This window comes from Ornithodoros turicata, chromosome 3 (assembly GCF_037126465.1).
Source record: "Ornithodoros turicata isolate Travis chromosome 3, ASM3712646v1, whole genome shotgun sequence".
Classification (NCBI taxonomy): Eukaryota; Metazoa; Arthropoda; class Arachnida; order Ixodida; family Argasidae; genus Ornithodoros; species Ornithodoros turicata.
Genome location: NC_088203.1, coordinates 78,466,152 through 78,478,764, shown reverse-complemented (window position 1 = coordinate 78,478,764; position 12,613 = coordinate 78,466,152).

Here is a 12,613-nt window from a genome sequence, read left to right as displayed (position 1 = left end):
CGCTCGTCGTTCCATAACATCGTGGACGGTGTTGCACATTCGTAAATCGTACGTAAAACTTGGCTCATTGCAGTACGCGGTTTCTCAAATACATTGCACGATTTTTTCCTGCTAAAATAACACACTGTCGGCATTTTCTTGCTAAAACGGCTGTCGAAACGTCAGTTTATTTCCTAAGATAATTGACCCTACAATATGCAAGTGCTGTAAAGGGGCTAACGCAGACGCGACTTGATACAAATTCTACGTGCTCACAAAACACAAACGACGAATTCCAGTCACAACATCGCACAGAGCTTGGTTCACGAATGAGTTCGCAGCTGCTCAGCTGCTGCATTGTTTACTTATCGCGGAACTAGCGGAACCCGGCTGTTCGCCATCTTCAAACACAGATACGTGAAACCACGAAAAGCCGTAGCTGGGTTCCACTGACAAGTACAAAGGCGCGCATACGTCACAACGCCCGTTCGGGTGCATCTACGTCATAAAAATGGCTGCGCCCATGTGTGTTTCAGAATGAATTATCTGTGTTTTTGACATGGTACTGTACCGAACTGGGAGAATGAAGGTGCATTTTGGGGAGAGCTGGATGTGGGCTCTCAGAATATCACAACCGTTTCGACTATTTGGGATATCGGCAGAGCTGACCTTTAAGCCTTTTCCCTGCTCACTTAAGGAAATTTGTGTATCCCTGTCCTGTGCTTTCTTTACGCAAGGGCAATGCGACTGTGCATGTGGCATTATGCAAGAATTATCTGGTGACAGAATTGGGTGTCTTTTTCTCAGTTTATTAGCGTGCGCTTAGCTTATTAGGTTTCTTGCAGTTGCAGCTATTGGGACACAAGAGCGTGTAATTTTCGCGGTTCCTTTCTTCTTTCACTGCTTTTCCTCAGAATGTAGGTGAGGGGAAAAAGTCGGCATCCAGGTAGAGCAGGAGAAAGCCGCTCGGCAAAGGAGAGTTCATGAGAATGAAATTTGTTTTTTTGTTAGCACGCATGGAACTTTGCCCCCCGGCTTTCGCGCCTTTTTGCTCGCAGGTGTAGCCTCACACAACGAGTATACGAGCATAGAAAGGGTCATGTGTTACATAAGCCTGGTGATGATGTTGAGTGGTCTCATTTATTATTTTAAAAGAGCAGTGGTACTTTACTGGTGTTGTGATTCTAATGACCATGACGAGCCTTTGGCGTGAAAATCGCTAATATGCACGGTGCTTTTTTTGTTGAATTTTATTGTAAAAGTGAACGTCATTAAGAGTCGGACAAAGGAAATAATCTTGCGATTCAATAAATAATATGAGTCTTTGTCTTTGCCGCTGTCTTCTTCAGACAGGATGTGATGACGTCACGCAGTCTGTAGCAATGCATTGACCGTTACGGGAAAAAAGTGTAGCAATAGAAAACTGGTGTGTATTGTCCTGGACGGATTTATGATGAGCACTGTTTTTGAATAGTTTGATGTTGGTTTTCTGCTTTGTTCAAGTGTTTCTCTTTGCTTTCCCCCCCTTGTTGTCTGACAAACATGCGCTGACATGCCCTGACCTGTTCTGTCATGTTTTCCTTCTACATGTAGCTTTTTCTTTTGACAAGGAACATTCTTGACGATGTCGATAGTGCTGCCTTGAATAGGTGTAGTGCTATTCTTAATTATTTTGCGATTCATTTAGTTCAGAGAGTAACCGCGAGGGGGACAGGTGCATGGCTTTATCCAGTCGCGGAACAAAGCGACATTATTGAGTTACCTGCCTGGCTCTCGGAAGGGATGGACATGTCTCGATTAGCCTGTTGTATGTAGGCATTGAAGGTGTTAGGATATTTTGTTCTTTTGCAAGTCTAATTTAGTAAGACTTCGGAATTGCTACAATCACCTCTCATGTATGGTGTTTTTCTGCAATAGTTCCCTATGCAATCATTATAGTAGAATAAAGGAAATAATCTTGGGATAGTGATTCAATAAATAACATGTCCCCTGTCTAGAGCGTACGCGTCCTTGAGCCACGCAGCTGTATGATGACGTAATACCGCGACACTATTGTTTCAGGTGGACCTTGTCCAGAGGAGCATTAGTGGAAAAAACAGTGTAGCCCTGAGACAATAGGATGACGTCACGACCAATGAGCACGGCCGGCAGGGGGCGCAAGGATTCACTTCTCTCTTGGACACTGACGGGTGTGGACGCATTAATTCTGTTCCTAGCAATTGCGTTGGCCGTTAGTGGAAGAGCGTAGCTTCGGTGGGGTTCCGTCTGCCTCTGATGGGGTGCGGATGTGTGGTTGATTTTCCAATAAATTATTTCCCACTGTCTGCTTCCTTTCTCTCTAGTTTTTTTTTCTACAACCCGAGTTTTACATAGAAAATCCACGTCAAGTATTGCATTGAGTTAGATTTTGCACAATTTAATTTTTTTTTAATTTGAATTTTTAAAGAATTTAAAAGTAATTTTAAAATAATTTAAAGTAAAAAGTGCAATACCTGCCGTGGATTTTCTGTGTAAATCTTGGGTTGAATGATTACTGCTACCAACATATCTATTTTCGTCCTACAATCAGGCTTTCCATCCCAGCGGTGCACGGAACAGCGCGAATCTTATCTCATTCATAAATTCCAGTGTCAGATTAACGAAGACCCAGGAATCCTTTCAACGATTCGTTACCGACATTCTTAGTCCTTCCACAATGCATACGCTCTTTTGCCTCTTTCTAGGCTCACAGGTTAAGACCCTGCTGCACAGTTCCTGTCATTCACCTTTCACATGTCATTTCCCAGCCTATGTTGCTCATGACAAAAACGCATGCGCTGCACTCTTTCGCTTGTACATATCCCTCTCCCATATATAAAGCATGCTCTTGTCACCAAGCCCCAGTCCCGTCGACGACAGCGCTGACTGCCGAAACGTCGACCCCTATCCCTACATGTGTTAATAAACTCGGCTTTGTGTTTTCCTGTAAGCTCTTTGTCGTCTTCTGATTTTTCCGTCTTCAAAAAAAGACGCGGAAACAGATTTTAGGGAAGTTACAAGCACTAGTTTATTACATAGGGAGACGTTAAAAAGTAAAATGGGCAAGGGGTCGACGTTTCGACAGTGGCACTGTCTTCGTCAGGACAAAAGATGCTTAGCTGCTTACATATTACTTAAATAGGTTTGGTACATGACGTCATAATCGGTACGGGCACGCCACAGGCGTTTCTCAATGAGTCAGATTCGGGAATATTCCAGAAGGTCAAGTCCGTGTGGTGATGTCATTCGCCGTAGGTCACTGTCCGCTTTGGGGAAAATTCCGGGCAGGATGAGCGCGGCTTCAAACTTTGCTGAAAAAAAATAAAGAAAGAAAGGAAAGAGAAACAGAAAGGAAACGAAAAGGAAGAAAGTGTAGCTCATCTAGGCGGCCAGATTTCTTACCGTTGAAAGTGTTCCCAGATCTTCGCTAATGGTTGATTGGAATTTGTAAATGAGATAAGATTCGCGTTGTTCCCTGCACCGATCTGAGCTAAAATTTGACTGGAGAATGAAAAGTGACACATTATTTAGTGAATGACCTGGTTGTTTGAAATGGCGAGAGACCGTGAGGTTTGGCTTTTTTGTAACGTCAGACGTCGGTTGTTGAACCTGATCTGAAATGATGTTTTAGTCTGACCAACGTATTGTGCTTGGCACATGTCGCACTGAATGGCATAAATGACGTTAGATGAATTACAGTCGAAGTCACCATTAATTTTGACGGAAAAATTGGAATTAGTACTTTTAAGTACTTGGGTTCTTTGCATTAATTTGCATATTTGACACCTGCGACCATCGCATGCGTGATAGCCGTTTCCTGGATGTGCTGCTTTCCTAACCCTAGAGCTAACTATATTATCGTGCAGGTTGCGCGCGCGCCTGTAGGTTACCCGCGGTGGCTGAGGGAAAATTTGTCCCATGCGCTCGGATTGGAGAAGGATACTATGGTGACGGTTTAGTATATTGTTAACGCTTGGAATATTGCTGCTAAATGTTAAGATGAGGTTTACGGAACCATTATCTAACACGCCTTTGTGGTCTTGGAACAGGGCTTTGCGATCTGCTTTGTTTAGAGCGTCGTCAACTAGGCTAGGTGGAAATTGACGACCGATGAATGTTTCCCTAAGTTCAGCTAGATTTCTGTCCAAGTCATCGTCAGTGGAACAGATGCGCCTGTATCGAAGTGCTTGGCTGTATATATATATACATATATATAGATACTCATGGAACGATGCGACAGCACCAGAGGACACGTGTTTCGCCGAGTTTGCGGCTCGTCAGCCCTGGGTAGCTGCGCATCGTTCGGGATTGGCAAACCAGGGGTCACTCAGCGAGCGGTGTAGTGACCCCTGGTTTGCCAATCCCGAACGATGCGCAGCTACCCAGGGCTGACGAGCCGCAAACACGGCGAAACACGTGTCCTCTGGTGCTGTCGCATCGTTCCATGAGTATCTGTTTCTCTACGTGCAGCTATAGAAGCCATCTTAATCTGTAAGTTTGAATTTCAAACACGTCTAGCGTCATTTACTTATTTTTTTAATGGCTTTTTTCCACTCTTTATATATATATATCTTGAAAAGTTGGAGTTGGATGGACGGCTACGTAATTATAGTTGAAATAAATGGGAGACAGAAGACGAAAGTAGGAGAAGTAACAAAAAAGGGGTTTATTAAAACTTAAAAATCATAAAAGTTAGGGAGGATGTCTACGTTACGGCGGAAGCTCCGCCTTCTTCGGGACAAAAGAGCTAAATGTGGCCACGAGGCTGATAAGGGGCTTGAGAATGGCGTGGTCGGTTGGGGGAAATTCCCGCCACCTGGCGGTTGTCAATTGGGGAAATTCCAGAGCGTTTCTGTGTCAGGTCCAGGAGTGGGGTCATCGTCTTTGTGGGTCAGTGGGGACCTTGATCTGTCTGAAACGAGAAAAGGCAACAGGGTCTTATCTAGGTTGTTAGACTTCTTATTGTTGACAGCATGCCAGGGTCCTCGTTAATGGCCGATCGGACGAATTCCAAGTAAGAGTACAAATTCCAAGTACAAATTCCAGAAGTACGAATTCCAACTTTACCGTCAAGGTCAACGCAGACGTAGACTGTAACTCATGCAACGTTATCTATCTAATCCAATGCAACACATGCCGGGCCCAATACGTGGGTCAGACAAAAACTTCTTTCCGAATTAGATTCAACAATCACCGATCGGATGTTACCAAGAAACCTAATCTCCCAGTCTCACGCCATTTCAAACAACCAGAACATTCAATCAACGAAGCCTCGGTTTTTATTCTCCAGTCGAACTTTACCTCCGACCGCTCCCGGGAACAACGGGAATCTTACCTAATTTACAAATTCCGATCGGCCATTAACGAGGACCCTGGCATGCTGTCAACAATAAGAATGAAGAAATGGCTAAGAAAAAATGGCTAGGAAGCAAGCGAGCTGGTGAAAAACCCCGAGACTAGGGAACACGAAGGGACAGACACAAACACGAAGTCTCAAACACAGCTGAAAATTTTACTTCACAAAACAGAAATATATACAAACAGAAGGGAAAGGAACACCAGTTGAGAACAAAATAGAAGGTCATTTCGGGGAACGAGCAGTCTGGTCAAGGCCGGACCGAGGATTACGGAAGGTTTGCTGACACAGTTCCCACAAGAAGTTATAAAAAGTGTCTCTCTCAACAGTCTTCTGTGTGGGTCCACTTCGGATGCCTTTACAATTGTTTCATCCCATAGAGGGAAGCAATCTGAGCATTCTTCCAAATGTTTTGCAATATCAGAGTTTGAGGCTTTATTTTTTACTTTTAAAGAATGCTCTCTCAAACGATCATTTAAGCAACGTTTTGTCTGGCCAATATAACAGAAACCACAAGCTAAGGGGATCTGGTAAACAACGTTTGAAGAACAGGGGACAAATTTATTCCGGTGATTCTTGCAAAAAACTTCAGGTTTGGCGAAAGGCGTGAGGCGGTCAAGACGGAAGTTGTTCTTGAAAACGATGTTGATTTGAAACTTCTTCGCAACGGCTAACAAGTTGTGAGACACTTTGTGAAAGAAGGGTAAAACCACCCGTTTGGGGACACAGGGCTTAGTTTCGGGTGAACCAGGAAGCAAGGTGCTTAACAAAACATTTAAAGCACCAAGTAACATGTGATGAGGGTAACGGGCGTCATTCAAACGGAGAAGCTGACTTCCCACAGAGGGAATGATATGATGACAACAAGATTTTTTTACGGCATTTGATAGGATACCTGTGATCAAACCCCGTTTTACAGTTTTAGAATGACAACTTGAAGCGGGCAAAATGGGTTTAGCTTGAGATTTGCCGTAAGACCAACAAAGAGCGGGTTGTAACAAGAGTCTGATATCAAGAAACTGAAGCACACCAACAGTGGGGAACTCACTGGTAAATACAAGCTCTGGGGCTGCGGACACAACTACATTTTTACACTGATCAATAACACTCTCATTGGTGGAAATGAAAATCAGATCATCTACGAACCTTTTTACAATGACATCAATTGAAGACAGAGAGGATATAAAGGATAAAACAGCGTTGTCAATTACACTCAGGTAAATCTCGGAAAGAACAGGCGCGATGCTCGAGCCAATACAGATACCAGTTTTTTGGGTGTACAGATGCCCGTCAATACTTATGGCAGTTGATCTCAGATAAAGTTCTAGTAAGCGCAAAAATTCAGTTACAGATATACCAACTTTCGATTGAAAGCGCACCAAGTTATCTTCAAGAAATCTGCGTACTCTAATCAACAACACATTCTCCTGCAGTGAATAGTATAGACCCTTGATGTCTAAGGAAAAAGCAAAGCATTTCTTTCCATGAAACAACTGTAAATCCGAAATAAGTTGTTCAGAGTTTTTCAAAGTTAAACCGCTAGGGACAAAAATAGAGGAAAATCCATTTTGCAAAAAGATCGAAACAATTTTTTGCCATGTTTGATTCTCATTGATTACGATTCTAAGCGGCATGTCCACCTTGTGATCCTTGAGCAAATACTTTACAGCGAAAGTTCCACGAGAAGCAGAGCGTATAGAGTTACATAGGGCAGTCAGATCATTGTCAAGAAGAATAGAACAAATCGACTTCTTGATCTTGTCCAAAGCATGGTTATACGGTTTCAAAACGTTTCCAATAGCTGCCGACCTCTTAGATGCAAAAACACTTTCAGGTAGAACAGCGAATTTTGCAGACTTATCAGTTTGCAACAGACATAAGTTGTTTTCAGACATTTCATTACGAACTAACTTAACAGGAGAAAGATTACGATTTACGGGACGGTTGTTCGAACCCAGAGTGTGCGAAATGTGGTGTACTGCATGAGAAATGAAAGACGAGGATAAGGAGGGATCAGTTATGACAGACGAAACCTTATAAATGCAAGCGGCTACATCTAAACGGGAGGGAGTCAAGTTTAAACAAAACTTAGGGCCCTTTGATAAAATCGCAGTTGTGCGGGCAGACACGGGAGCACAAGTAGGGTTTACAAGGCACGAAGGCGGCGCTTTTTTCGGACTTGGCTGATGAGCAGGCGCACGAAGAATCTTCTCTTCGTGCGCCTGCTCATCAGCCAAGCTTGAGATTTGCCGTAAGACCAAACTCTTCTTGGTCTTACGGCAAATCTCAAGCTAAACCCATTTTGCCCGCTTCAAGTTGTCATTCTAAAACTGTAAAACGGGGTTTGATCACAGGTATCCTATCAAATGCCGTAAAAAAATCTTGTTGTCATCATATCATTCCCTCTGTGGGAAGTCAGCTTCTCCGTTTGAATGACGCCCGTTACCCTCATCACATGTTACTTGGTGCTTTAAATGTTTTGTTAAGCACCTTGCTTCCTGGTTCACCCGAAACTAAGCCCTGTGTCCCCAAACGGGTGGTTTTACCCTTCTTTCACAAAGTGTCTCACAACTTGTTAGCCGTTGCGAAGAAGTTTCAAATCAACATCGTTTTCAAGAACAACTTCCGTCTTGACCGCCTCACGCCTTTCGCCAAACCTGAAGTTTTTTGCAAGAATCACCGGAATAAATTTGTCCCCTGTTCTTCAAACGTTGTTTACCAGATCCCCTTAGCTTGTGGTTTCTGTTATATTGGCCAGACAAAACGTTGCTTAAATGATCGTTTGAGAGAGCATTCTTTAAAAGTAAAAAATAAAGCCTCAAACTCTGAAATTGCAAAACATTTGGAAGAATGCTCAGATTGCTTCCCTCTATGGGATGAAACAATTGTAAAGGCATCCGAAGTGGACCCACACAGAAGACTGTTGAGAGAGACACTTTTCATAACTTCTTGTGGGAACTGTGTCAGCAAACCTTCCGTAATCCTCGGTCCGGCCTTGAACAGACTGCTCGTTCCCCCGAAATGACCTTCTATTTTGTTTTCAACTGGTGTTCCTTTCCCTTCTGTTTGTATATATTTCTGTTTTGTGAAGTAAAATTTTCAGCTGTGTTTGAGACTTCGTGTTTGTGTCTGTCCCTTCGTGTTCCCTAGTCTCGGGGTTTTTTACATTATGCATCATCTTCACCAGCTCGCTTGCTTCCTAGCCATTTTTTCTTAGCCATTTTTTCATTCTTATTGTTGACAGCATGCCAGGGTCCTCGTTAATGGCCGATCGGAATTTGTAAATTAGGTAAGATTCCCGTTGTTCCCGGGAGCGGTCGGAGGTAAAGTTCGACTGGAGAATAAAAACCGAGGCTTCGTTGATTGAATGTTCTGGTTGTTTGAAATGGCGTGAGACTGGGAGATTAGGTTTCTTGGTAACATCCGATCGGTGATTGTTGAATCTAATTCGGAAAGAAGTTTTTGTCTGACCCACGTATTGGGCCCGGCATGTGTTGCATTGGATTAGATAGATAACGTTGCATGAGTTACAGTCTACGTCTGCGTTGACCTTGACGGTAAAGTTGGAATTCGTACTTCTGACCGTTTGTGCGGTCTGCATTAACTTGCAAATCTGGCATCTCCTGCCAATACATGGATGACAGCCCGCCGGAGGGCTAGTGGGTTCGCCTACTTTAGAGCGGACCAAGCTATCTTGTAAGTTACGTGTACGTCTGTAAGCGACACGTGGTGGATTAGGAAATATGCTTTTCGTGCGTTCTGACTGGAGAAGGATACTGTGGTGGCGGCTAAATATGTTGTTAATGTTTGGGATATTTCCGGCGAATGTTACAGTTAAGTTCACGGCATTACTTTCTGATTTGTTTTGTCTTTTCACCAGTAAGCTTAGACGATTTGCCTTGCGAGCTCTGTTGAGAGCATCTTGAACTAGATCGGGTGGATACTGACGACCGACAAAGGTTTGTTGCAGCTGTTCTAAATTTCTGTCCAGATCGTCGTCATTCGAGCAGATTCTCCTATACCGAAGGGCTTGACTATAGGGAAATGACAACTATGGAATGACAAGTACTGCTGAGAGTCTGTGGGTTTACGGAACAGATCAGACGTTAAAACTCCATTGGTTAGCTTAATTTGAACATCAAGAAAGTTAACAGTGACAGCAGAATAGGTGTGAGTGAAGTTAATAGAAGTATGGAACTCATTGAAATCGCGTATAAATTCCAATAGGCTGTCTTCCGAATGTGGCCAGATCATAAATATGTCATCAAGGTAGCGCTTGTATAAGGTGGGTTTGTCCTCACGCGTGCTCAAGAATGCTTCTTCTAGTGAACCCATGAATAGATTTGCATAGTTTGGTGCCATTTTAGTGCCCATAGCGGTGCCGTTGACTTGTAAATAGTGGCCATCGTTAAATTCAAAGTTGTTGTTCTTTAGGATCAGTTCTAGTAGAGTAGATACGACAGATGGATCACAAGAAGAATCAGAGTACTTTGAAAAAGCCGCCTCGGCTGCAGCTATGCCATCATCGTGGGGAATATTGGTATACAGGGAAGAAACATCTAACGTAACGTAGAAACGTGTCCTTGATGTACGATGGTAGTCGCGGGGGTATGTCCTTAAGGACATACCCCCGCGACTACCATCGTACATCAAGGACACCAATCACTTCCTGCAAATACTAAATCAATGTCAGCCACCCCATCTAGTCTCCTAGTTACGTTAGATGTTTCTTCCCTGTATACCAATATTCCCCACGATGATGGCATAGCTGCAGCCGAGGCGGCTTTTTCAAAGTACTCTGATTCTTCTTGTGATCCATCTGTCGTATCTACTCTACTAGAACTGATCCTAAAGAAGAACAACTTTGAATTTAACGATGGCCACTATTTACAAGTCAACGGCACCGCTATGGGCACTAAAATGGCACAAAACTATGCAAATCTATTCATGGGTTCACTAGAAGAAGCATTCTTGAGCACGCGTGAGGACAAACCCACTTTATACAAGCGCTACCTTGATGACATATTTATGATCTGGCCACATTCGGAAGACAGCCTATTGGAATTTATACGCGATTTCAATGAGTTCCATACTTCTATTAACTTCACTCACACCTATTCTGCCATCACTGTTAGCTTTCTTGATGTTCAAATTAAGCTAACCAATGGAGTTTTAACGTCTGATCTGTTCCGTAAACCCACAGACTCTCAGCAGTACTTGTCATTCCATAGTTGTCATCCTCGCCACACGAAAGTGCCCATTCCCTATAGTCAAGCCCTTCGGTATAGGAGAATCTGCTCGAATGACGACGATCTGGACAGAAATTTAGAACAGCTGCAACAAACCTTTGTCGGTCGTCAGTATCCACCCGATCTAGTTCAAGATGCTCTCAACAGAGCTCGCAAGGCAAATCGTCTAAGCTTACTGGAGAAAAGACAAAACAAATCAGAAAGTAATGCCGTGAACTTAACTGTAACATTCGCCGGAAATATCCCAAACATTAACAACATACTTAGCCGCCACCACAGTATCCTTCTCCAGTCAGAACGCACGAAAAACATATTTCCTAATCCACCACGTGTCGCTTACAGACGTACACGTAACTTACAAGATAGCTTGGTCCGCTCTAAAGTAGGCGAACCCACTAGCCCTCCGGCGGGCTGTCATCCATGTAATGGCAGGAGATGCCAGATTTGCAAGTTAATGCAGACCGCACAAACGGTCAGAAGTACGAATTCCAACTTTACCGTCAAGATCAACGCAGACGTAGACTGTAACTCATGCAACGTTATCTATCTAATCCAATGCAACACATGCCGGGCCCAATACGTGGGTCAGACAAAAACTTCTTTCCGAATTAGATTCAACAATCACCGATCGGATGTTACCAAGAAACCTAATCTCCCAGTCTCACGCCATTTCAAACAACCAGAACATTCAATCAACGAAGCCTCAGTTTTTATTCTCCAGTCGAACTTTACCTCCGACCGCTCCCGGGAACAACGGGAATCTTACCTAATTTACAAATTCCGATCGGCCATTAACGAGGACCCTGGCATGCTGTCAACAATAAGAAGTCTAACAACCTAGATAAGACCCTGTTGCCTTTTCTCGTTTCAGACAGATCAAGATCCCCACTGACCCACAAGGACGATGACCCCACTCCTGGACCTGACACAGAAACGCTCTGGAATTTCCCCAATTGACAACCGCCAGGTGGCGGGAATTTCCCCCAACCGACCACGCCATTCTCAAGCCCCTTATCAGCCTCGTGGCCACATTTAGCTCTTTTGTCCTGAAGAAGGCGGAGCTTCCGCCGTAACGTAGACATCCTCCCTAACTTTTATGATTTTTAAGTTTTAATAAACCCCTTTTTTGTTACTTCCCCTACTTTCGTCTTCGGTCTCCCATTTATTTCAACTATATATATATATATGTATATACAGGGTGTATGCTGTAACGTGTCCAGAAATGTTATTTAAAGCGAGCGATAAAAGTGAAACGAGCACTACTTTTCAGCTACTTGACGAAGAAACAGGTGCTACTAGTGAAGCAGTACCTGTTTCTTACTCAAGTAACAGAAAAGTACCACTTGCTTTACTTTTATCGCTCGCTTTAAATATAACTTTTGGACAATGTTAGAGCAAACACCCTGTATATAGGCTAACTCACTTAAAGTGTAAATATACACCACATTGGCACTGCTGTTGCTTCCATGCAGTTCCTTGATGGAGGTTCCAGTGCCAATTGGCGCACGGCCTCCGGTCAGAACGTTCGTAACATTCGCACCGCGAGGGCCCGCACGTCGAAGTTAACATGGTGTAGCGGGCCGTGGACAACGACGAAGATGGCCACGCGCCTAGAGCACCGGCCTCAGTTCCACCGGCGCGGCCATGGAGATAGGTCACCGTCATCGCCTCTCCGTGGCATACCATCACCGTAGGTCGGGACTCATGTAGAGGAACTCCACCTCTACATTTGGTGACCCGAACTATGAACACCACGTTCGGCGCAATTAGGCCCTTGATCATCTGCGCATGACTATAGTGCGCGTCATCCACGGTCGCGCTTGCTCTCTGTGTCGACGTGATTCTTCGATCTTTCTTATCGCCGCTCCGCGTCTGAGGGGGGAGCACTGGGGCATGCCATGGACAATGACGAAGATGGCCACGCGCCTGGAGCACCTGCTTCAGTTCTACCGGCGCGGCCATGGAGACAGGCCACCGTCATCGCCTCTCCGTGGCATACCTCATCGCCGGT